The sequence below is a fragment of the Camelus ferus genome, chromosome 13 (genome assembly GCF_009834535.1).
Source record: "Camelus ferus isolate YT-003-E chromosome 13, BCGSAC_Cfer_1.0, whole genome shotgun sequence".
NCBI classification, from domain to species: Eukaryota; Metazoa; Chordata; class Mammalia; order Artiodactyla; family Camelidae; genus Camelus; species Camelus ferus.
Genome location: NC_045708.1, coordinates 15,089,110 through 15,115,141, shown reverse-complemented (window position 1 = coordinate 15,115,141; position 26,032 = coordinate 15,089,110). Strand labels below are relative to the sequence as shown.

Genomic DNA, 26,032 nt, shown 5'->3' with positions numbered 1-26,032 from the left:
AAACTAGTTGTGGGTCCCCAGTTAAGATCATGGTTCAAGAATCAGACTGGCTCTACCATTCTAGCTATGTGACCTTAGGCAAGTTATTTTACTTCTCTGTAACTCAGTTTTCCCTTATCTAAAAATGAAAATAGTAATACCTTCCTCAAAGGGTAAGTTAATAAAATTAGACAATATGTGTAAAGAACTTAAAACAGAGCCTGACATCCAGTAAATGTTTAGTGAATGTTAGCACCTACTTTTGAATGACTAAAGACACTTTTAAGTCAATGTAAGTTTTAAAATAGTAACAATTCCAACCTACTTAAGAAAGGAGCACATAAATTTTTTTTATAATAGTACTCATTTGTCTTTACAACAAATGCAGTCAAATTTAGAACTATCATTACAATGGTGGTAATTTCAGAATCGAGTTCCAATTTTATTAAGATTATTCTGCAAAATATCTGATGTGTATTATTAATTAATAGTTTCATGTATTAAAATGTCACCAGATGACCCACAATGGAGAGGGAGTAGGGGACCAGTGCAGAGATTTTGTCTTTTGCAATATATATAATGCCAGCTTCAAAAACATGGAGGAAACTAGGCCAGACATGTTTGTTTAAATAGGAAGTTAACATAGGATATACAACATCAAATCCCTTAACAGCAAAGAGGTTATGTATTACCAATTACCATTCTGCTATCCAGAGTGGCTAGAAAAGTTATTTTCCACCATTAACTAGACACTATCCCTTTTTAATAATGAAGTTCATTTGTACCAGAACTCAGAATTAGTGTTGGGCAACTTAAGGCATAAAAAATGATTCCACCAATCATGAGGAAAATAAACTGTGAAATAAGGTGGATCTTCTACATTCCTTTGCAATACCTATCACTCCATCAGGCAGTCACACCAAAACCCTTGTCTACTAGGTTCTTAAATGCTTTGGGGGTCCAAATCTGAGATCTCTTTGAGAATCTCAAAACTAAAGCCCCTTTAGTTTTTTCCTGGGGTTCCTGAGCTCTAGATTTACAGAGGCTATGGAACTCTTTCTTTAGAATCATTATTATTGGCTGGTTGTCAACTAAACTCCACCAGACAATCCATCCCCTGAGGAAAGAACCTGTAGGAGAAAGGGGACACTCCCAGATACAGCTGCCCTATCTTCCCATGCCCCATGGTTCATTCTAGGCACAAAACACAAAAAGCATATGAAAATTTTTGAGATTAAGTATTTGTTAATAAGCATTTTTGGAAATGATGTAAAATATTAACAGTAAACAGCATGAGTGAAAGCCATGTCAAATTTTTGGTAATTCACTGTTGTAAAACGTAAGTGTTTGCTCTTTGTCCAGGAGCTTCCTGTCACAGAGCTCCTAAAACCCTTGGGATTCCTCTAAATGATAGGAATTATCTTTCTTAATTAATAATGAGCACTTTCCTAATAATGACTTAGGATGGGGGTCCTAGATAACCTTGGGATGGGACTGCTCATTAGAAAGATGAGAGGGTTATAACTTTCAACCCTACCTACCAAGCTCAGGAAGTGAGGGGAGGGGTGCGATACTAGAGACTGAGCTCTGTGAAAACTGCTTAAGTTTTAGAGAGCTTCCAAGTTGCTGAACACATTGTGCTGGAGGGCACCTGCCTAGGGAGGGCATGGAAGCTCTGTGCCCCAAGCCCCAAATTTGTAGTTAGCCAGGCAGAAGAGTAGAGAGCCTGGGTACCCCATTTGCAACTGCTGCCAAAGTGGAGGCAATCTTGTGGGACTGAGCCCTTAAACTGTGGGGTCTGAACTAACTCTGGGAATTAGTGTCAGAATGAAACTGACAGAAGTGATGTCAGAAAAAAGACATCATATTCACACTAACACAAAATACACTAAAAGTAATGCTCTCTTCATTTGAAATACATTTCCCCCTAAAGTAATCCATTTTCATTCTTAGGATACAGGAAAGAGACACTAGAAATCAAGAGAATAACAACCCTGAATTTTACAAGCCTTCCTTAGCAATCCAGTGTAAAAGCTAGTCTGGTTACAGGATTAGAATAAATAAAATCAGCACCACTTGTCTCTCCTATCAAATCCAATCACTTTAGCAAGAATGATTTATATAACTGTTTGTAGTCCTACCAAAAATCCTCCATGTTATCTTCCTCCCCCTAAACAAACATTTTAAAACGAATGTTTTTAAACCCTGAAATAAACATTTAGCTTCAAACAAAATTTAAGAGAACTTAAGTTTACCCAATATTGCTTAAAAGAACCAAAATAAAGAATAAGAAATTTTTTTCAGAATTAGAATACCTCTTAATGCATTAACTGAACCCCATCATTTCCTAAATGCAAAGGACTTGTCCCAATGCCAGACAGTTAACACCTATGTATCCTGACATTCTTTCCCAACTCTTCAGACTTGAGGCAAATACAAAACAAGCCACATAAAGACAGTTCTTTTTGAACTTTATAATTTGCCTTCAGAGTCCTCAGTAAACAGGAAATAATCTTAGAAAACTTTGACACTCACTCAGAAAGTCAAAGCAATTCAGCTACTGCTCAACCTTACTTGCCCTAATAAAAAATCAAGTCAGTATGATCAGCCGTTTACCTCAGTTTTCAATAATAAATTTATGCATTCCAATTTTAAAATAATTTTAAAATAAAATTGGAATTCTATAAAATGATTTTCAGTTAGTAAAAAGAAGACAACCCTGTGTTGGGAGAGACAGTCCCCCATGGGTCTCTCGTGCTCCTACAAAGCTTGCTAAGTATGCTAAGAATCCAAGGCCCTGGCCACTCTACCCAGGCCATGCCATACGGTAGTGTTTGCAGCAAACAACCTTGAAGGATACGGTAATGTCTCCCTCTGGGACAAAGAACAGGCTTGCCTCCTGCTTGCTATTAAACAGTACGTTCCCCAAGCTCAGTGTTCCTCAGCTGTGAGACAAACTCACTGCATCGCCCACATGGCAGTCTTAGAGGTAAGGGAAAGAACCACACAACGCACTGATCTAATGCTGCTGACTGTGGTTTAAGTAATCAAATTCTTTGCCTATGACCCAGGAGTCTCATGTCTTCTGCTGGCTTCCATAAAACAATACAACATGTTAGCTTGTAAGGAGAGTAAAATAAAATCTCCAACCCTGCTTACTTAATTGATTGAGCTTTGTGAGAGAATGATTTTGTTGTGAACTTAAGTCGTGTCAATTAAACAGTTTTTTAGAATAATTATTAGAGTAGAGGTCAGGTAGGAACACCAGGTCTTAAATATTTTATTCATTATCCAAATTTTTTCTTTATAGAAAATCCTTCTGAGGGGGAAGGTATAGTTCAGTGGTAGAGTTAAGTGCTTAGCATGCACAAGGTCCTGGGTTCAATTCCCAGTACCTTTCTTAAAAAATATAAATAAAAAATAAATAAACAAACAAACAAACAAACCTAATTACCTCCCCAGCCCCTTCAAAAAAAGTGCATTGAAAAAAGAACCTCAAAAATTTTTTTCATTTAAAGAAGAAAAAAGAAAATCCTCCTGATATAACTGACATTTTTTCCATCTTCTCCTCCTCACCCAAACCAACCAGCACATGTTCCCTTGGAGCTGACTGGTTGTTTCAACTGTTTATGTTCCATCTTCTAAGTGTCTATTCTAACAGGAAGAAATTAGCAAAGGCAAGAATCCTATCATTAAGAAAGGTGGTAAAATAAAAATGGGAGAAATGTATGAACTTGCTTTCAATAAAGCTAATAAAATTTTTAATTTTTCAAAAAATAAACAACCTGAAAAAGGATACGAAAACGAATATATGTATGTATATGCATGACTGGGACACTGTACTGTATACCAAAACTGACACACTGTAACTGACTGTATGCCAATTTAAAAAAAAAATTAAAAACAAACCTTATTTTGTTCTCTCCTATCCTTAAACAGCTGTGAGTAACCTTATTTTCTCTTAAGTTCCACTTATTCACATCTAGAATTAGGTCATCATAGAGAGCTACAGGACAAAGTCTCCATGGTACATGTCTGAGAGCCCTGTTGGTGTTTTTCTCTTGTTGATTTCTGATGTGAGACTGGTGAATAGATGCAAAACTGGTAGATGTTTCACCAAATACTAGTCAAAGAAATCAGAGAAGTAGACTTGGGCAAAATCTAAATGATAATACTACTACAGCTTTTGATTGTTGGAAAAGATACTGGGGTTTTTCCCCCTCCCTTAAATGTACTTTCCAGATGTTGCATAAAACAAAAGTATCTTTGGGTTTTTGACATCTCAAATTCTTCATGTATCTCTCTCCCACAAAATGGTTGCAAAACCCCTAAAATCTCCAGCTGCCAATTAAATACATTAATATACGCAAAGTGGTGGGTGGCAAACAGGCATTCATTAACACAAATACTCAATTCCTCCATTTTCTGCCACTTGTGAAAGAAATTGGTAAGACACTGTGAAATTACAACCTCCATGAGAAAAATAGAGAAGTGGGTGTCAAATAAAGGTTCTACTGGTCCTTGAGATGACAAAAATGAAGCAACTGTCAGGGGAAAAAGTGCTGACAGCAGCACTCAAAATCAAAGAGTATGATTCCATGTGGTAAAAGATGTTTTCAGTAGTGCTACAAGTTTGTTATGTCAGCTTCATTTCTGAAAATGACTTCATTCCAAAATGTCTGATCCAATGAGAAAACAAGTCCTTATTTTTGCTACCATGTTGAATTTTCCTTCCTCAAACTGGCAAAAACTAAGGGACGCTAGCCAAAGCCATCATTTTATACTATATTTGTGATCAAAAAAAAATTTTTAATCCAGTTAGTAAACACAAAAACTTTATAATTTTTAAATGTAACATTTCAAAGTAATTTGGAAAAATTGAAGAGTATGCAATAATGTATGAGTATTAAGTATTTGATTGGAAGACAATGGAAATTATAATAAGAATTTCCCTCAAAATATTCAAGACTTGTAGATTTACTCATTCATTCAAACCTTTATTAAGCACCTAATATGTGTCAAGCACTGTCCTATACATAGTCATATCCCTCCATGCCTGGAACAAAGTTCGTGTCCTCTTGGGGCAACAATCCTAAATGGCATATACGGAAAATAAGCAAATAAGCAAATAAGCAAAATTCCCCCCAGTTTCCCATATTCATAACATTACTGATACTGATATCCTCATATGTAATTTTCCCATTCTGATCTCTTAATTAAGGGCAACACAATTCTGTTCTCTTAATTAAGAAAGGGCAAGAAGATATTAAAACACTCACACCTCCCCTTAGCATCACGCAAAAGACCAAAAACAACAGACAGAGCATTTCACTTATCCCAAATCTCAAATCTGAATTGGCCACAGCTCTGAGGTCTACACAACCTGGGGAAAAGTCTCAGCCAATTTCTATGCATCTTACTCTGCCCATCTAATCAATTGCAAATTGCCTGATACTATTTAAATCATTCAATATGGTTTGGTGCTAATTTCAATGTCTATGCCTTTATTCACATCTCTCCAAACCTTGCATGTCTAGCCTTACAACTCATCCAATTTCTATTCTAACATTCTACCCCAAAATCCAAGACACCTTCCCTAATTATTTCAGCTATCAAAAACTGCCCAAATTCTCTGAACTCCCATGAGAAGGCCTTCAGCTCTTAAATCTCATTTTTCATACTCTTATCCCCTTTACTCCCCATGCTTTAGCTACACAATCTCATTATATTCCTCAAACATGCCAGGTGCTGTCCTACCTGCAGGTCTTTACAGTTGACAAGTATCATTCCTCTGCTCTTAAAGCTGCTGACTTCTCATCCTTCAGATCTCACCTCAAATCATCACCTCCTCAGAAAACCCTCCCCTAAGCACAATATCCAGAGTACCATCCAGCCCCCACCCTCCTTACTTCTATCATATCACTCTGTTAATTTCCTTTATAGTATGATCATAATCTGTAATTATCCTGTTTATGTTATATTACAGTAAAGGAAAACAGAAAAAAAAAGGAAATCTTTGTTAAGGCAGGGACTCTGCTGTATTCCCAGAACATAGATCAATACTGGACACAGTAGGTGCTTACTGAACAAATGAAAAACACAGCTGAGTACTTAATCATGTTGTTCTTATTCATGTAGGCTTGTGTTCATTTCAACAGATTTTAAGCTCTTTGGGAGAAAAACTAGGCTTCTACTTTTTATCTCCCTCTCAAGGCACTTAATACACTATTGAGTATATATTAAGGGTGAGAAAAAAACATTTTTTACTTTTTTAAATACCTTGTTGACTGAAGTAATAACATGAAAAACCCTTGGAATTTTTAAAGATAAGCAAACATGAATTACCTCACCTTCCAAAAAATAAAATTTTTAAATAAATTTTTAAAAAGGCAAATATGGGTTCCAATCTTAGCTCCACATCAATGTATGTGATCCTAGTAAGTTATTTCACTTCTATGTCTTAATTTTCTCACCTACACAGTAACACCTAACTCACATAACTGCTATAAAGAGAAACGAGATAATATATATAAAACAACTAATACATCACCTGACACAGAGTAAACACCTAATTTGGCACCTTATTCTTATCCCCAACTAAAATTTGCAAAAAAAACAAAACAGCCCTATGACAGACTGGAACCACCATTGTTAAATGAAAGCATCTAAATACTATAAACCAGAGAAAACTGAGAAAAATCTTTGCTTCCACTTGACTTGGTTATTTGCTAACTTGATCAATCCTTTCTGAAATCCCCTCACTTTAATCTCAAAGAACAGTTTAAATGTCTTATTTGTAGCAAGAGGATTCAGAATGTTACAGAAAGGGTTGTAATCCATCTTTAAGAGATAAAATAACATTAATCATACAACAAATACTTATCAAGGCTCTAACATGTCCAAAGAAGACAATATAGAGTGGTAGTCAAGCACAGACAGAATCTCTCAAGTTAGTAGCCCTAAGCTCATATCCCCATTCTTGTCTGACTCTGGGCAAGCTACTTAAATAACCTCTTTCCAAGACTTTGATTCTCCATTTGTAAAACAGAAATAGTATTAACACCACAGGTTGTAAGAATTAACAGAGTCATTCCTCTGTACAGCACTAACACTCAAATATGAGCTTTTTATCATTGTAAAGAGACCCAGATAAGCAGCCAATTCAGAATCTGATTATCTAAGCAACCTTCTATAGGGGGTTGTATTTATACTAGGTATAAAGTAAAAGTCAATCATGTACCCCTGAAAGCAAAATGTGGTTTTAGTTTAGGACATAATACTCAAGGCAAATTTTTGCTTTCAAAAAATATAAGAAATAATAAGAAATAAGGCTTCCATGTCTAGGCCACTACCTACCAAAATTTAACATGTACTTTCTTTGACCTGGCAATTCCATTTATAAGATTATCTCCAAGTATGTAAAGAGGTAGGTGCAAGGATATTTACTTGTGCCTTGTTTGCAGGAGCAAAAGACAGAAGACTACTTAACATGCACACCAACAAGGGAATGGTAATAGATTATAATATAAAGTAATATCATGCAACTACTAAAAAGAATGTGCTACAATGCCTGTTAAGGACTAAGCTGTGTCCCTCCACCACCCCCACCAAATTGATGTGTTGCAGTCCTAACCCCCAGTACCTCAGAATATAACTGACTGTATTTAGAAACAGGGTTTTTAAAGAAGTAATTAAGGTAAAATGAGATCATATTGGTGGGCCCTAAATCCAGTATAACTTGGTTTTTATCAGAAGACTAGCACAGAAAGAGAGAAGACCAACTGAAGACACCAGAAGTTGACTATCCATAAACCAAGGAGAAAGGCTCCCAGAAGAAACTAACCCTGCCAACACCTTGACTTTGAACTTCCAGCTTTAAACTTCCAGCCTTCAAAACTGTAAGGAAATAAATTTCTGTTGTTAAAAGTCACCTAGTCTATGGTACTTTATTATGGCAGCCCAAGAAAACAGTGCCAATACAGTGCCAACATGGAAGATCTCCAAGATATACTGAGTTTTTAAAAAGCAAAGTGCAGAACAGTGTGTATAACATGCCAACATATGAGGTTTTTTAAATATACTCACTGGTGCAGAGACTATCTGCAAAGACACTTACAGGTACAGACACTATCTACAAAAACATATCTGCTAGACAACAGTGACGCTTCTGGGAAGAGGATATGGGTGTGTCTGGGATGGGCAGACTTATTTTTCACCATATTCTCTTTTGTATTTAAGTTCTCACCATATGCATGTAGTACTTAATTTTAAAACTTATCTACTAAAATGAAAAGAACACCAAGACATATTCAATAATTAAGAAAAACACCATCAGCTAAACTCGTCTAAAAGTTATCAAGTCCTAATAAACAAAACTCACCAAAATCCTTGATCTAGTTCATGTGCATGGGTAGTTTGTTTTTTTTTAATACCCTGCACTTGTATTCTAAAAGCCATAATATTCACACATTATTTATCTCAATAATTCCAATTCTTCATAATATAAGTAACCAACGTCTTTCAACAATTAAAACATTTTTATTCCTCTTTAAAAAACAATTCCACTTCAAATAATTTATCCAAAATGAAGATACTTTATCAAACAATAAAATGTTATAACATTACAATAGAAAGTGATTAAGTAACAATACACCAGAGGATGAAATGTTACATATTAAAAACAGTTGTGAAGACTACCTACATAGTAAACAATGTTAAAAACAAATGCAGAAAGAATAACTGCTGGGCTGGAGTGAAAGGGTGAGTGGGTGTGTGTCAGTTAAAGAGAAAGAACCAAGTGCCTAACAGATCTTATCCAATCTTCACTGCATCAGAACACAAGTTAGAACCTAGAATGTGTTACAATAGGCTTCTGTTCTTCCAAGAAACAACTACATGTATTATAAAAGTCAGCAAGATATTTAAGTGCCTATTACAGCATTACATTGGGTAAGGCAGAAACCCTGACTGTGAAACATTTCAACAATTTACTGAATGCCTACTCTATGTCAAACACCATGCTAGACAGCTTGACATACGTCACCTAGTATATTTCACTGATTATAAGCAGAAGACACTAACACAGTTGTAGTAGTCTGATTGTTACAAAATTACATTATAAACTACAAGTGCCATAGATTTTCAAAAAGTAATAAAATACGGCTATGGTCTAGAAAAATGAGAACAAGCCTCCAGTTAGATGGAACACCAGGAGAAAGGGCACTAGTAGTACCAGCCTGCGAAGTGAAACACAACACACACACACACACACACACACAAAGGACCAAGCCACAGACTCTGAAAGCAAGGAACTTTCATTTAACATAGGTGTGGGAACAGGAGGCTATCATTTCTTTCTGATCCATGAACAGCTTTGCTTTTTGTGTTTATCACTCTTGCACCTATATTCCAAGGTGAACTATCAAAGGTAACCAGATAAAGTAAAAGAACTCAGCTAAGAAACTACTTTAATAATCCAAGATTTCCTACACTGCTGGTGGGAATGCAGTTTGGTGCAGCCACTATGGAAAACAGTGTGGAGATTCCTCAAAAGACTAGGAATAGACTTACCGTATGACCCAGGAATCCCACTCCTGGGCTTGTATCCAGAAGGAACCCTACTTCAGGATGACACCTGCACCCCAATGTTCATAGCAGCACTATTTACAATAGCCAAAACATGGAAACAGCCTAAATGTCCATCAACAGGTGACTGGATAAAGAAGATGTGGTATATTTATACAATGGAATACTAATCAGCCATAAAAACCGACAACGTAACGCCATTTGCAGCAACATGGATGCTCCTGGAGAATGTCATTCTAAGCAAAGTAAGCCAGAAAGAGAAAGAAAAATACCATATGAGATCACTCATATGTGGAATCTAAAAAACAAACAAACAAACAAAAACAAAGCGTAAATACAGGACAGAAATAGACTCATAGAGAATACAGACTTGCGGTTGCCAGGGGGGCGGAGGGTGGGAAGGGATAGACTGGGATTTCAAAACTGTAGAATAGATAAACAAGATTATACTGTATAGCACAGGGAAATATACACAAAACGTTATGGTAGCTCACAGAGAAAAAAATGTGACAATGAGTGTGTATATGTCCACGTATGACTGAAAAATTGTGCTGAACACTGGAACTTGACACAACATTGTAAAATGATTATAAATCAATAAAAAATGTTAAAAAAAAAATCCAAGATTTAAATGAAGGACTTGCACTAGGTAGTAGTTAACATGGCAATAGAGAAGTAACAGCCGACTAGTTTGGGGGTGGAAGGTGGTTTTGTTTAAGGAGGTGGTAAATTATGAAGAAGTTTTTTTTTAGTTTGGAAAATTACAGGATAGGTTTGTACCACAGATAAAATGGAGAAGTTGGAAGAAGAAAGCTTAAGGTTAAGCTATTATGTTCTTAAAGCACTCATGTAAGAAAACATGGAAAAGAACAGACTTTTCAGAATCAGTACATAATAATTTGGTACGTCAAGGATGAAATCATGTGCCAGCCTGTATCAGAAATCCTACATAAAAGCATACATTTGCAGCAAAAAAGTAAGTTACTATACTTACCTAGACAGCACATACACTGTAAAATGAGTGACAAACTGAGAATCTTTCTTTGAACCAGTTGAGATGTCAACTACAAAACTATGACCATTTAGACTTTGGTTATAACTAATGAAGCAGAGGTACCTACATTGAGATTCTCATACAACCTATTTTGTAAAGATTCCAAGATTCTGAATCAAAGCAGTCTACCAATTTTGATGTAAAATCTATTGTTAATGAGGTGAATTTCTACAGAAGCATTCAACTGTGCGCTTGAATAATTTGATAAAGAATAAGAGATGCTATAACATTTGCACCAAATTCTATGTCAATGCAGTACAGCTGGCATGACTGCTGATGTTTCAGCTTGGCCGCACAGCAGAGTAACAGCATATTTCTATTCACTAAAACAGATAGAAAAGAATCAGAAATAATAAAGGTAAGAGTTGCAAAGACTCTGGAAAACAAAACAACCAGTATGTGCTGGCAACAAATCTGCCTTTTAAAGCACTTTGACATCAAGGGCCACACCATCAAAGCACAAACTTCTACTTTGACTATCAATTGTTTCCATGGAAATTATATATATACAACATATTTTGGAGAGCTAAGCTCCAGAGGCATTGCAGTGTAATTTATTTAATGTCTATTTTTAAAGACATCATAAAAAATTAAGCGTAACAGTACTTGTCACTGATTATGGCTGACCACAGTTGTTCCCCCTACCTAGAATGCTCTTGCCTGGATGACTCATTCAGTCTCATCCCCTAAAAATCTTTGCTCAAATGTCATTCTGCTGTGAGAACTCCTCTGACTACCCTTTTTTTTTGGGGGGGGGGGTAAATTATTTATTTACTTTTAGAGGAGGTACGAACCCAGGACCTTGTGCATGCTAACCATGCACTCTACCACTTGAGCCATACCCTCCTCCCCACTACTTATTTAAATTGGAACTAAAGTTCTACCAAACCCTGAAGCACTCCACTGTACCTTGCCTCCTCTTCTTCATTTTTAGCCAAACATTTATCTCCAACTCACACACTAGTATGTCAGTTTCATGGGGAGAGATTTGTTTTGGTCTATTGTATTCACTGCTATATACCCAGTGACTGTCACAGGGCACACACTCAAAGAGTTGTTGAATTGACAAGATAGTACTGGTTGGAAATGCAGTAAGTCAGAAGGAAAAAAAAAAGTGTGCTTTGGACTCAAAATATATGCTTTAGTGGGTCCTTGAAGCACCTAAACCCTCATCTACTACTATTTGGATTAAAAAAAAATTTTTTTTGATACCCTCTGTAATGTAAGAATCCAATTCCTAACACCTAAGTAAGTCCACAGCCTGAACTAGCTAAAGTAGTTAACACCAAGTTTAAAGGCCACACAGTATCATTTGCAGGAATAAATACTTTGTATCATCATGAGCAACTTTATTCTGTTCTGGGAAAGCACAATTCTAAAGACTTTTAAACTAACACACAAAAAGGTATCTTCCCAGAAAAAGCAGGATCCCTACAAAGTGTATCCCATTGTGTACTCAACTGTATCAGAGTGAAATAGTTAACATAACCAATCTTACACTCAGTCGTTTTACAATTAAAATACCCTTCTAGCGGGGAGGGTATAGCTCAAGTGGTTGCATGCTTAGCATGCATAAGATCATAAGTTAAATCCCCAGTACCTCCATTAAAATAAATAAACAAATAAACCTAGTTATGCCCCCCCCAAAATAAAATAGTGTATAATAAACTTGAGGAATCACATCATTGTCAAAGAATTGGCTCCAGAATTTAGGTCTTCACAAAAATCTTTGCCACTGATTAGCTCTATTTTAAAAGCTGCTTCTACGCCTTTTCCTTTTTTTAATGTTTTAATATTTGTAAAGAATCACCTCATCTTCATATATTAAAGAGAGACTGAAAGCAAGAGAGACAGATTTATGTTTTACAAGAACAGAAATGATATCAATTTCTCCAATTGAAAGAGGCAGAGGTAAAGAATTTGGTGTCAACAGAAAACAAACTTTTGTATCTTTAACATGTCACATCCAAGATATGAATTAATCTTGATCCTAAAGAAAAGTTATTCAATTACCAAAAAATAGTAATTTTTTTAAAAGAACCAAGACAGCCCAACCTAAGCCACTAACCCCAATCCTGATACACATTATGATGCCTTTCCTCACTCTCCCACCTCTCTCAGATAACTGGTAACACAGATAAGTGAAATAAATTTTCTGTTCCTGGCTCTGATTTAACTAGAACCAAGGACAAGTTTTTAGGAGAATATACCATCATTTCCACGCAACCAGGAAAAAAAATTAACCTAAAAGATGGGACCTGAGGTGGGTTTTTGTTTTGGTTTTGATGAGGAGAGAAGATTGGATTCAGCAGTAAGTATGACAGGAAAAGGCAAAAGAAATATGTCAAATTATAAATTACAAAGAACTTACAGATTACTATCACAGACTCTTAAAAAATTTAATAAACTTATACATTATGAATTTCCAAGATGGGGAAATATTAAGTAGGGTTTACAATTTATCTGACATCCACCCCTATGAAATCATCTTCCAGGTATTCTAAAACACACTAAAGAAACAACACATGCATTACTCGTAAAATTTAAATTACCTCTTATTCCCATTTTCACTGGTTTATAAACTCTTAGGATGAACTAACATTCCCTTTGGCTCTATGATGAGCAGAACAAATAAATAATAAGACCTAAAATAATTCAAACGTTCTCATAGCTTGTATTTGTAGTATGTACACTATTTGCATACTTTCCGAAACAAATAAGGGTATTAGGCATTGATTTAGACCCCTAACACCCTAACATTCACAGGAACTATCCATTCTTTCCTAGTTATCTGATAAATGAAAAATTACATTTTAAAATCTAAGATTATTTTTAAATCTTACTGTTAAACTTCACAATAAAAATATGGTTTTCTGGAAAAGTAATAAAGTGATATAGATGGTTTAATTCAACTTCAGAAGATTCTAAAATTAAGCTCCTCTCAAACAGCATTCAGCTGCTGACATAAATATAGTGAAGTTGCATTAGAATGAAAATCCTTGAAACCACACAATGATTCTTTAAGAAGATTTATTCTTTCACTTCCTACTCTCCTCTTCATCTACTTTTAAAGATTTAAAAGCAAACAAACAAAAATCCTTAAATTGTCTACCATCAAAGCAAATGGACTGTAGCTGAAATCTTTTTATACTTTCTTCTACAAAATTTATCGTCTTCTCATACTCCTTAACACTAATCAACACAGTATTCTTTTATTCTACCTCATCTCTCCCTCTGGTTTCATCTGCTCTTCATTTGCTGTTATTCTCAATCTCTTCTGTTTTCACAAGTAGTAACAAAAAGTGATCATCTTTTTAGCTGAAAACGAAGGCTGTGGCTTAACATTTGACAGTAGATGGCTTCATATTGCCACTTGGGACACAGAGACACAGACGTGCCTAAGACATTGATCCCCCAGCTCTCCTGGGGCTACAGCACCTCCAGCCAGCCAAGAGCTGCCTTATCCATTTACTCCACTGTAGCATACAATATTCTTCTGTTTCCCTTGATTTGAAAAGGGTTAGGAAACTGCCCTAGAGCATACATCACACAGGGATATTGCTGGTTAATCTCTCCTACATCAAACAGTATAAGACAAAAGAAAAATTAAAGAAATTCAATCGTTTTTAAAATAGCAATAATTTTTTCAGGATGGTAGCTACATAAGACTAGAGTTTAGTAATTAACATTTCCCTTGAAATTGGAAATATGGTTTATTTTAGTAAAAAAAAAAAAAAGAAAATATTTTTTACATTCGACCAGCCAAATGCCAACTTTGTATTTCATCTGTTTTCATAACCAACAATTACGTGAATAATCCTAATCATATGCTCTTCATAACAATTACTTTTCCATAAAATGTCACTGAGTTCAAATGTGTCACTGAACTCAAGTTCAAGCGGTTCTAAACTAGAATTTAAGATTATTTAGTTACTACTAAGTGGGCAATGACTCTTTATAGCAACTAAACAACACATTAGTTCCTGATAATGAGCACAGACAAGAGGCAATTCTTGACAATAGGCAAGAAACTATAACTCATTCCTTTGAATGCCATATGGTTTCAAATTCACTTTCAGGTTACAACCCCTGCAGTAAAGTCTGATACACTGCCTAAAAGAGACCAAGTTATACTTAAATAGGGGGGAAAAATAAAAATAAAGCACTCAATACTTTTTCTGAAATCTAGCAGTCCTAAAGAGGGTGCTTCAAACTTTAACATGCATAAAAATCACTCAGAGATCCTGTTAAAATGCAGATTCAGATACAGTAGGACTGGGATGGAGCCTGAGATTTCTAATGAGCTCCAAGGTACTGTTTATACTGCTCGTCCACAGACCACATACTGCATACTTGAGAACTTGCACCCTTACTTCTATGATACTGGATAAGATAATGTATAAAAATTTAAAGAAGACAACAATCCCACTTTAATTTTCATGGTTTCATGAGATTAATCTGGGAGAGGGATGGTTATTAAAATGTTGATGTTTGAGACAAATGCAGGTAACTTCTCAAAGGTAAGGATATAAGAGAGGTTGTAATGATAAAAGCAAACACCTACAGAGCACTTATGTGCCAGTGAATTGTCTTAAGTACTTCACATAGATTAACTGATTCTCCTAACAACAATGTGCGGCTGAGACTATCACTAGCGCTACTCTACAGAAGATAAATGGAGTCACAAAGACATTTCTCAGATTGCATAGAGCTAATAAATGCCAGAGCCATGATTTGAATCCAAGCAGTCTGGTTCCAGAGTCTACACTTTTGATCAGTACACTAGCAGTGTCTCTCTCAAGAACACACAGCAACAGAATTAAAATAGCAAATAGAAATGGCCTACTCTTGGAGAAAATGATGCAAGTGTTAAAGTGTAAAGCATTAAAAAGAGCACAATGAGCAACAGAGTTCTTTTCAGGTGACTGACCACCAAGTCTTAGTGAATACCATTACTTAACAATATGTAGTTTTTTGCTATCTTAGAAACTGTTTTGGACTTCAGCAAAATAGCTAAATATTTGAAGGAAAAAAAAAGTCTCAATTTGTTTTCATGGAACACCATTCTGGTGGCAAAAACGGGGTTTCACTTCATGGAATAAGCAGTTTGAGATCAATGTCCCTGGGGCGACTAGTGAAGAGTTTTGACATCCAGGACATATAATAGCAGCAGTGGCAGACATAGCTGAAATGACAAGGAATGAAAATTGCTGTAGCAAAAATATTTTGGACTGAAAGGATGAGTAACTAAAGGTAGAAATGTAAGGGACAAAGCATAACATGACCAGTAATTTGATACTGTTGAGGGGAAGTAGTAGCAAAATTAAGCTGCTACTTCAAACAAAGAAATAGAGGAAGCAAACAAACATTAAACCCTAAATAATTTTTAGGAAAGTCTAAGAACTGGTCATCAGAAAAGATTTTCTAAGCAATGGTTAATTGTCCAGATAGCACAGCTGCAGAAGATACAGGACTAAACAGATGGATATGATCAAGCAAAAGTGAGTTAGCAATCATCACTTCAATGAGCCCAAATGTGAATATACCTGACCAAGCACAAAAGTCTCAGGAAACACAGTACACAAGCCTACAGAATATACAGAAAGAGACACTGTTAACCCTCAGACATCATCACATTCATTTATTTGACAAACATTTCTCAAGACACACCATGGGTTTGGCACTCTTCTAGGTGCTTAGGGATACAGGGGTAACCACACCAGGTCAAAAACCCTGCCTTCATAGATTTACATTCTAGTGGGGGAAACTGAATACTGAAATACTGGAAGAGAATACGGAATACCGAAAGCCTGGAATGAAGCCCTTTAATACAGAATATATAGATCTATTTATGGGACATAAAGTAACAAAATATTAACCCCTTCTTCCCCTGCAGAGGAAGCCCTGTAGCCTGAAGCGTTCCTCATCAAGCAGTCCTTGTCCTCTCAAAAAAGACCCCAAAACAATAAATGCATTTAAAGTGTATCTACAAAAGTACAATTTGACTTCTACTTCCAAGAATAGCTATAAATACTACTCCCAGACACGCACAGTAAACTATACTTCGAAGTTTTCCTAATGCAACACCTCTCGGATCAAAACATTTTATTAATGTAAACATTTTAAAAATAACTAGAAATGCTTCTTTAATAAACTATAAAATTGTAAGTGGGGAAAGTATCCAAATAAAACAAATCTTAAAGTTATAAAAAAAATCAAGATTTAGGCTTTGGTGGGCTTTATGAATCTCACTGACATTTAAGCCCCTGACTACCCTAGGCTGTAACATCTGCCTCAGATTCCCAAAAAATTAAGTTTAACTGAGTACAAGTATTGGGTTATTAAGTGAAAACATTTTTAAGAGAATGTGCTACCTTTTGGGTCTTGAAGAAATTACTGGGAAAGAGCTCATTTTTAATACTCCGTTAATTACCAATCTCTTATCTCCTTGCCTCAGTCTAAAACTAAAAACTGTAAATTCAAACTATTCTGCCATACTTTAAAAGGGAAGATGAAAATTGATACATGTATATTTAAACTTCTTAAGTACAGAAGATTCAAGAAATATGGCAGCAGGGTTAAGTGCTCCATTTTTATATTCTTAAAAAGAGGTGCATTATGGCAAACAACAGTATTTCAGAAGATCCAAGCTCCATCCCTATCCAATCATCTACCAACACCTACACGCTACAGAAAGCTGATTTAAACCTAACACTTCGTTTAAGTGTTTCTTAACAAGCAATCAGTTCTCTCTATACAAATGAAAAACAATAGGAATGTACTTGTTCCAACATGAACTATCCTAGTAACAATGCATTACACAATTGGAGCTCATTTGCTTTACAATGCTAACATTTTTCTGTGCTACTGTACCCTGTAGTCAATGAAGGATACACAATCTAGGATGTACCTAACATTTTGGAAAATGAATACTGTCATCCCCACAATCTGAAAATGTTACTCACTTAAGTCTTTTTGGTTAAAAATCCAAAACTCATTTTTAATTACAAAAAGTAGAAGTGGCTAGTAAGCAAAGGTTAGGTGTAAAATGAACTGATTCTCTTTTTTCACCAAACCCTTGCCACAAAAAGTGCACGTTAGTCGACTTAGGTACGTACTCTAAATCAGTAAGTCAAGGGAGAAATTAAACAGCCTGGGAATGTCATTTTGGACCAAAGAAATGCTTCCACAAATAAATTCGTTTCATTCGAGTACAGTCAAAGGGATCTTTAAAGTTACTGCCTACGCAAGTGGCTGTAGAAGGTGTTGTCTTACGCTTTATTCCCTGGCACAAGCTGATCTTGAGATTTTAAACCTTCCTGGCTTTTAGCGGCATACAAGATGGCCAGGATTTCAAAAGATCCTCTCTGAATACGAAACGTTGGGAACAGGCAGGATATGGCACTGGATGACCCAACCAAGGCTACAAAATACTATCTTAATTTGGTGAGTCCCTGACTTGTAGGAGTTAAAAACTCTCACCCCTTATACTGCGATGACGTAATCTTCTACACTGCTTTTCTCTTGGACTTAAAGGGGAGGAAAAAAACAAACGAACAAAGAAAATCTCCTCCTAAGGAGAGGAATTAGGCAAACGGCAGAGGGATGATTTCGGGAGGTGGTTAGGTAACTCCCTGAAAGGGAAGCTTCAGCTGAATAGGCAGGGAGAGAGCTGGAGAAGCAAACGGAAATGGTATTAGGAACTCGACCTAAGGCAGGAATAAAGGAGACCGGAGAAGCCGGGACCAGGCCCACATCGCCGGACGAGGCGTCCGGCAGGGGGCCGCGGAGGAAGGCGCGTCGCAGGCAAAGGCCGGAGCGGTCTGCAAGCTGCCGACTCCCCGGCCACCACTTCCCCGCCGCGCTCGCAATCCGCTCCCCTCCCCCCGTCCGCCGCAAAATGTCCGCGGCGGCGCCGGGCGAAGCAGGAAGTCGAAGACGGGACGCGGAGGCCAGACCCGGCATGGGAGCCCAGGCCACCAGCACCCCCGCAAACCCCAGGCGCCCGCGAGTGACTCCGCGGCCCACGGCGCCCCGGCCCGCCGCCTGTCCTTAGGGGTCCGCGGGGCCGGGGGGAAGGGAAGCCGGGCGGCGGGATGGGTGTGACCCCTTCCTTCCGCCGCTGCCCGGTGACAGCCCAGCTCCGGCCGCGCCCTCGGCCCGGCACCCCGCTCCCCGGCCGCGCACCTCTCGCCAGACGTGCGCCCCCGCCTTGCCCGCCGAGACCCCCTCCCCGCCGTCCCCCGACAGAACCCGGACCCGCGCTCGCCCGGACGGCGCCGCGCGAGCCGGGCGCTTCCCCGCCGCGCCCCGCGCTCCCAGGCTTCCCGAGATCCCAGAGACGGAGTGTCCCCGCGGATGAGGGGGGCGGGGGGCGTCACAAGGGGGACGGGACTGTGCGGGATCCACTCCCGCAGGGAGCCTCGGGCCCCGCACTCACCTCAGCTCCTCCGCCGGGGCGTTGGCAGCACTGCACGGGGTCTCCTCGGCTGCCGGACAGGGGCACGCGCCTGACGTCACCACGCAGGCAACGCACAGTTGGGTGCCCGCGGAAGTGGGAGGGACCGAGAAGCGAAAAGGGGACGAGAGGTTCCGGGAGGGGCCTGAATTCATCCCCTGCTCTGGCTCCGACCGCCTAACGCGCATGCGCCTGCCAGCACGACTAGCTCCGCTGGGGCTCTGCACCTCTTTCTCCTAAGGCTGTACTGTATTTGTAATAAGGCTATAAACGGTCGCTTACAAAGCGCCTCCACTAACATCTCTTTTGATCTTTGCAACTTTGCAAAGTATTATCATCCCGATTTTGCAGAGAAGACAGTGGCTACTCAAAGAGGGGCAGTGGCTTGCCACACGGCGTAGTGGATGGCCTCCTGACTCCCCCGGCCTGTATTTAGCCTGCCTTGGCATGAGAGCTAGTGCTCACTTCTCATCTCTACCTACACCCCACTGTCCCTCTCTCCAGCCACGTTGGTCACCATTTGGTTTAGAGACTTCCTCCCCACCACAAGGCCTCGCACTCGCTGTTTCCCCTGGCTGCTTCCTCTTCACCAGCCCTTCCGTTGGCTCTCAGCCCTCAAAGTCACTGCCTTCCTGATCATCCTGTCCTCACAGCACCTGTTTATTATCTGTCTTCCCTGCTAGTGTGCAAACTTGGAGGGAGTAGGAACCTCCTCTGCCTTTTCTCAGATGTTTCCCAGGGTTAGAGGAAAAAACTCATCTTAATAATAGTTCATTTATTGATGACTACCACAGTTATTTGGCCAAGAAAGACACCTATTTCCAATGTATATGATTTAATAGTCATATTTTCTTTTGGACTTTTTTTAAGCCAAATGAATCTTTCATTGGGATGTTTTCAGACAGTGAAATAGTTGGAAAAAAATACATAAAAGTCTTTACAAACACACCACTGAGTTGAGAAGGATAGAAAAGGGCAGCAGCTGAGTTTCCTCTCTCCATTTTTAATTACATGAGAAGAATAACTGCATTTTTGACTGTTTACTATAGGTATGGTGCTAACAGATTTGCATAAAATAGTAGCTAATGTAAAATTCACAACCACCTTATGAATTAAGAACTATTACCCCACTTATCGATGCATGAACTGAGGCTCAGAGGTGCTAAGGGACTTGCCCAAGATCACCAAGCCAGCCAGTGGCAGAAGTGGGACTTAGACCCAAGAGGCTGGTTCTAGTTAACCAACATACTACCCAGCAAGTTTATACAGTGAAATCAGAAGATAAGCTTCAAACAAGTTTCTGCTGTATAGCATAGGGAACTATAGCCAATATATTGTCATAACCTAAAATGAAAAAAGAATATGAAAAGGAATACATGTATGTATATGTACGACTGAAACATTACACTGTACACCAGAAATTGACACATTATAAACTGACCATACTTCAATTAAAAAAAAAAAAGAACACACACCAAAAAAGAAAAGAAGATTAAGCTTCAGCTGTAGTCCTACCCCCAATGACACCAACCATTATCACTTGGGTGTATACATTTCCAGATATATGTACATATATGTATACACATTTATTGCACAAAAGCAGACTGTCTACTTTTCTCTCTCAAAGCTATGTCATGAACATATTTTCATGTCAAATAAAGCACCATTTTTAAAGGCTGCATTTTACTAAATGGGCATTACAATATTTCTCCAATCTATCTCCTATTGGAATTTAGGTTATTTTGCACTACCATAAATTTTGGACTACTGTAAAAATGCATGAGCTTAGTATCTTAAACTTGAGGGAAAACTGGTTGTTTTCTTCCCCTGCAAGACTGGTTGGCAGTGACCTTTCCATCATCCCATCTCACAACGTCCCCAGACAGTGTCTGCCCTTTTCATCAGCAGCAAAATCTTGATGGGGTGTCACCCAACCACTTGGCTTTTCCTGCCTTTATTCTGAGGACAAGGACTCACTCAGCACTTTGTCTATTATACTGTCATGTTTTTTGTCAGAAGGACCCTCTCCAACCTTTTCACAGTTCCAAAGGCGACAGTGTTACTATCTGACCCCATTCTACCCCTTTTCTTGCAGCCTGCCAGACCCTGGCCCCCTGGTGCCCCCTCCCCACTGCATCACTGGCTGCAGCTGCTTCATATTGGCAGAAGAGGCAGCCTGTGAGTCTCCAGGTCTCCTTCCCCTGTGGTGACCAGCCCAGTGTCCATTCCTTCTTCCTCTAGTAACAACACTTCCATTTCTCCGGGAGCAGCCCGTCTCCCAGTTCTCAATCCATGTGGTTCTGGAGGAGATGACTCTACCAACACTGGCAGGAATAGCCACATGACCTATGCTTGGCCAATCAGATCATTTTAGAGAGCACTCTTGCCACAGCATCCCAGCAATGGGCATATGACGCAATGAGAACCAGTAAGATTCAATTCAAGGCTTTTGGTCAGAACTGTCTGGTTGAATGAATCAATCTGCTGAGGGCAGGATGTGATCACGGCATTGCTGGCAGCCATCTTCCTGCTGTAAGGAGAGAGACCACCTGAGAATGAGACCAAAACAGAGAGGGAGAACAGAGCTGAGAGATGGGACCGTGAAACCAAGTCCCAATGGCATTGTTTGAGCCCTTGGATCCAGTCTTGCCTCAATTTTCAGTCACATTAGCCAATAAATTCCCTCTCCTGCCTGAGCCAGGTGGAGTAGGTTTCTGTCATTTGCAATTACAAGGCTCTTGATGAATCATTCTGCCACCCCTGCCACTCATGTCTTCCCCAGTGTGGTACTTGCCACCAACCTCTATGTAGATGATTCCCAAATCTCTACCTCCTCCAGCCCAGCTACTCAGAAGTCTTATCAACACGACTGAAATCACCTTCTAGTTCCCACCTGCTTCAGGTTCTGCAGTGCCTGTATCTGATTTTGGCCCTTGCACCCTTGTACATCCAGGATTCCCAACCTTTTCTATATCATAAATCCTATAATCATGAAATTAATACCCAATTTCTAGAGGCTTCCTTTAAGAATCTCTGTTTTAATTCATTTTATACAGCACTGCCTTGATCTTCCCAGATCTCAGGTCTTACTAAGTCACTTCCCAGTTCAGGAACCCCCAGTGTTTTCTCCTTTGTCTTCAAAATAGAATTCAAAGTCCTTTAGCCAGGAATTCTGTGTCCTCTGTGATCTGGCACCAACTTGCCTTTCCAGTTATTCTCCTTTTCCTACTATATGTAAAAATAGATTTAAAAAGACAGATTTCTTCTGTATAGCACATGGAACTATGTTCAGTATCTTGTAATAACCTTTAATGAAAAAAAATGAAAGTGAATGTATGTATATACATGCATGACTGGGACATTATGCTGTACACCAGAAATTGACACATTGTAACTGACTATATACTTCAGTTTGAAAAAAAAAGTTATTTCCCCTTTCCTTCTGTATTAGTCAGGATTCTCCAGAGAAACAGAACCCATAGAAGATATAGAGAAATAGAGAGATAGGTAGATAAATCTACATCTATCTATATTCCCTATTAGATCTATATCTATCTATCTAAAGAAGTTTATTATAAGGAATTGATTGACATGGTTATGGAGGCTGATAAGTCCCAAGATCTGCAGGGTGATTTGGCAATCTGAAGACCCAGGAAAGCTGATAGCATAGTTGCAGTCAAAGTCCTATCACCCGAGAACCAGAAGAGTCAATGTTTCCATTGCAGTCCAATCACTAGCAGGCTCAAGACCCATGAAAAGCAAATGTTTTCATTTGAGTCAAAAGCCAGGAAAAATTCTTCCTTACTCAAGGGAGGATCAGCCTTTTTGTTCTAGTCAGGCCTTCAACTGATTAGACGAGGCCCACCACAACAGGAAGCACAATCTGCTTTACTTAGTCTACTGATTCAAATGTTAATTTCATCTGGGCACCCCATGGTCAAGTCGATGTGTAAAGTTAACCACTACACTTCCATCACACAACTTATGTTGCAGCTAGACTGAATTACTTAGCACTGTGCATAGAGGCACCATTATTTCTGGCCTCTGTGCCTCTGCTCATGCTGTTCCCCTTGCCTAGAACACCTTTCCTGCTTATCCATCCTACCTATCAAGTCCCACTTTCCTTCCCACCATGAACAGTACCTTTTGCCAACATTGACCTTGTGTCCTTTCCCATCTCTGTGACTCTGCAGATTCAGTGGTTTCCTTCTCTCTCTGTTAAACTGCTATTCTTCTCTTCTTCAAGGACTAGCCTAAACCTCAGCTTGGAAAGCTTCCCCAACAACCTCAGGCAACCAATTATTCCTATTACACTCTGTATTTAAAGCAAACTATATTGGTATCATTTGTATCTATGCTTACTAAACCATTAGTCCATAAGCAGGCAAGGGTATTATGATTTTTGTTTCCTTTTACCTTATTTCCTGGCACTCTGCCGGCCTGCAAAAATATTTGATAAATAATGCATGAATGAGCATACTGCCACATCTTCCATGATGTCTGCTCTGCTTCCAGCTGGCAAAAGTGATCTCTGCCCCTTCTAAACTATCCTATCACTCAGCTGAGAATTTCTTCAGGCCTCACCCTGTTCTGTCCTTTTTATACATGCTTTCTCTGCCTGACTGTATGCTCCCAGGGGCAGCTTCCATTTTAGGTGCACCTTCATGCCCCTCACAGTGCTCTTCAGGTACCTTAAATGTGGTGAGCACTTAGACACTGGCTGGATGGGAGAAGCCTCAAAACCGCATTCATTGCCAAATGCTGGAGACCACAAATCCACCACCATCTCCCCCGGACCTGCCAAGATTTAAGAAAAGAGGATCGATATTAAAGAGGCTCTCCTTTGTGGCCTTCAGTCTTCAGATTTACATGAGAAAATCCCAATTTAAGACTTTCCCTGTGATTCATAGGTGATAAAACTATAAAGAAAATCAAGGAAGTGATTATTATTTTAAAAATCCGGCTACTGGCTGCCTCTAAAGGAGGTTGCAATCTAGCAGAGACGGGGGTGTGCAAGGTTGAGGGACAGTGTTGACATGTTCTATTTCATGACCTGGATGATGATTACATTGATGCTTCCTTTATAATTATTCATTGTAGTGTGTGTTAGTTTTACGTGCTTCTTTTTCTGTGAAACAGTTCATAAAAATTAAGGTTAGAAATAAATGAAACAAAAATAAAGTCTCACTGTTGTTCCTAGAAGGTTGATGTTGTTGTGTAAATTCCTATCACTTACATTCAAGCCTACCCTTCCATACTGATTTACTGGCTGACCTTTCCCTCCTCTGACTGGTCATGGCCCAGGCCTTGCTAGCAGCCTCTTTCTGCCTCTAGGACTCCAGATGTGCTCCTGCTTTGGCCTGCCCCACCTTAAAGGGCTAGATCTGCTGCAGCTACAGCCTACTCCATGGGCTTCGACCCCACCTCCTACCCTTTCTGCAGCTCCTCCTTCTGCTCAGTCTCCCTCCTCCATTTGTCCAGGGACCTGGACCCTTCTTGGAGTCTGAGAAAGGAGATGAACTAACCAAACCTGTTTCCTACTTGCCTTTTCTCTAACTGGCCCAGGCTTGCCTTCTTCATCTCTGTTACACATCTCTGGTGGAGATAAACTGGGTCACTGAGGAAGGGTGGATGAGATGAAATAGGGAAGACAAAAATTTAGAAACAACTGAGCAACACCTTCCCCAGCCAGTACGGTTTAGTAAGAACCCAAAGGCACATGGCACAATGATGAAGTTTTAGCTTGAAAATGAACTGAGAATCGCTCATGTGGACTAACTGGTCATGGGTACATTGTCACCAATATTCAACAGTTAGTGAGTATCTATTATGTACTAGGTACCTTGGAGGCAAAGGTGAGCAATATCCCCCTGCTTAACCCCTTCAATGGCTTCTCCTGACTCTTGTCCATCCTCCATCCTCCTCTGGACCATGCGCTCCCTCACTGGGCTCCAGCTCTGCTGCCCTCTTTGTTGTTCCTCAGATATACCTGAGCCTCCTGTGCCTACCTCAGAGCCTTGTCCTCGCTGTTCTCTCTCCTGGTCTGCACGAGCCTGCTCCTTTCCCCCCACAGGTCCTTGCTCAAATATCACCTCTTCAAGAAGACCTTCTCCCCACCCAGCTTAAGTGGTACCCCCAAACCACTCTCACATCTCACCACTTTATTTAGTTCATGTCACTTATCACTATCCAAAATGATCTGTCCTCTTTATTTTTCTTATTATCTGTCTCTTCCCATTAAAAAATAAATTCAAGGGCTTCCTTCACCACTGTACCCTTGGTGCTATAATACACTGCATACTCAATAAATATCTGTTGAAAAATTCAATGAATGAAGATACAATTCCTGCTCAAAGAAGTAAGGTCTCATAGTGGGACAAACAATAATCAAAATAAGTGCTAAGACAGGGTATGTACAAGGATCTGGTGGAAGAAGAAGAGTATTCACAATAGTTATACCTAACATTTATGAAGTACTTCTTATGTTCCAGGTATTGTTCTCAGTATTTAATATGTATTATCTCATTTGAAATTCACAAGAACTCTGGAATATATAAACTATGATCTTCAACAAAAATGAGGCATGAAGAGGTTAGTGACACGTGTTCAAGTTAGTAGATAAAGAAGCTGGGATTCAAACCCACAGCTGATCAGAGAAGACTCCCCAAAGGATCAAGGTTTGATCGAGTCTAGAGGACTTTCACAGATGGGTCAGGCCAGGGTGGGGTGGGGTGGGGTGGGGTGTGCTGAGAGAACAAAAGGATTCTTGGCACAGAATCAAGACAGGTGTGGGATCTGGAGCTCAGAGAGGTGACATGACTTGTCTGAGATCACACAGCACCTAAGTGCTGGAGTTATCTTTGCTAGAAACATCCCATTTGTTCTCCTAAGACGGGACTTCAAAACACTAAGTATTGGCCCCAACTGAAGGCGGAGTTTTGGCTCAGAGGAAGTGA

General features: G+C 39.2%; 1 protein-coding gene across 2 annotated transcripts in view; it reads right to left on the bottom strand.

Annotated features, from left to right (window-relative positions):
- CDC42 (cell division cycle 42) overlaps positions 1-19,182 on the bottom strand; it is a 44,450-nt gene extending 25,268 nt beyond the window's left edge. The window contains exon 1 of one of the 2 annotated variants that reach the window (XM_006188307.2): positions 19,059-19,182. The gene's annotated coding sequence lies outside the window, so the exon portion shown is untranslated. The remainder of the gene's footprint in view (positions 1-19,058) is intronic. The other variant, XM_006188306.3, reaches the window with a different exon arrangement.
- Between the last annotated feature and the right edge of the window lie 6,850 nt (positions 19,183-26,032).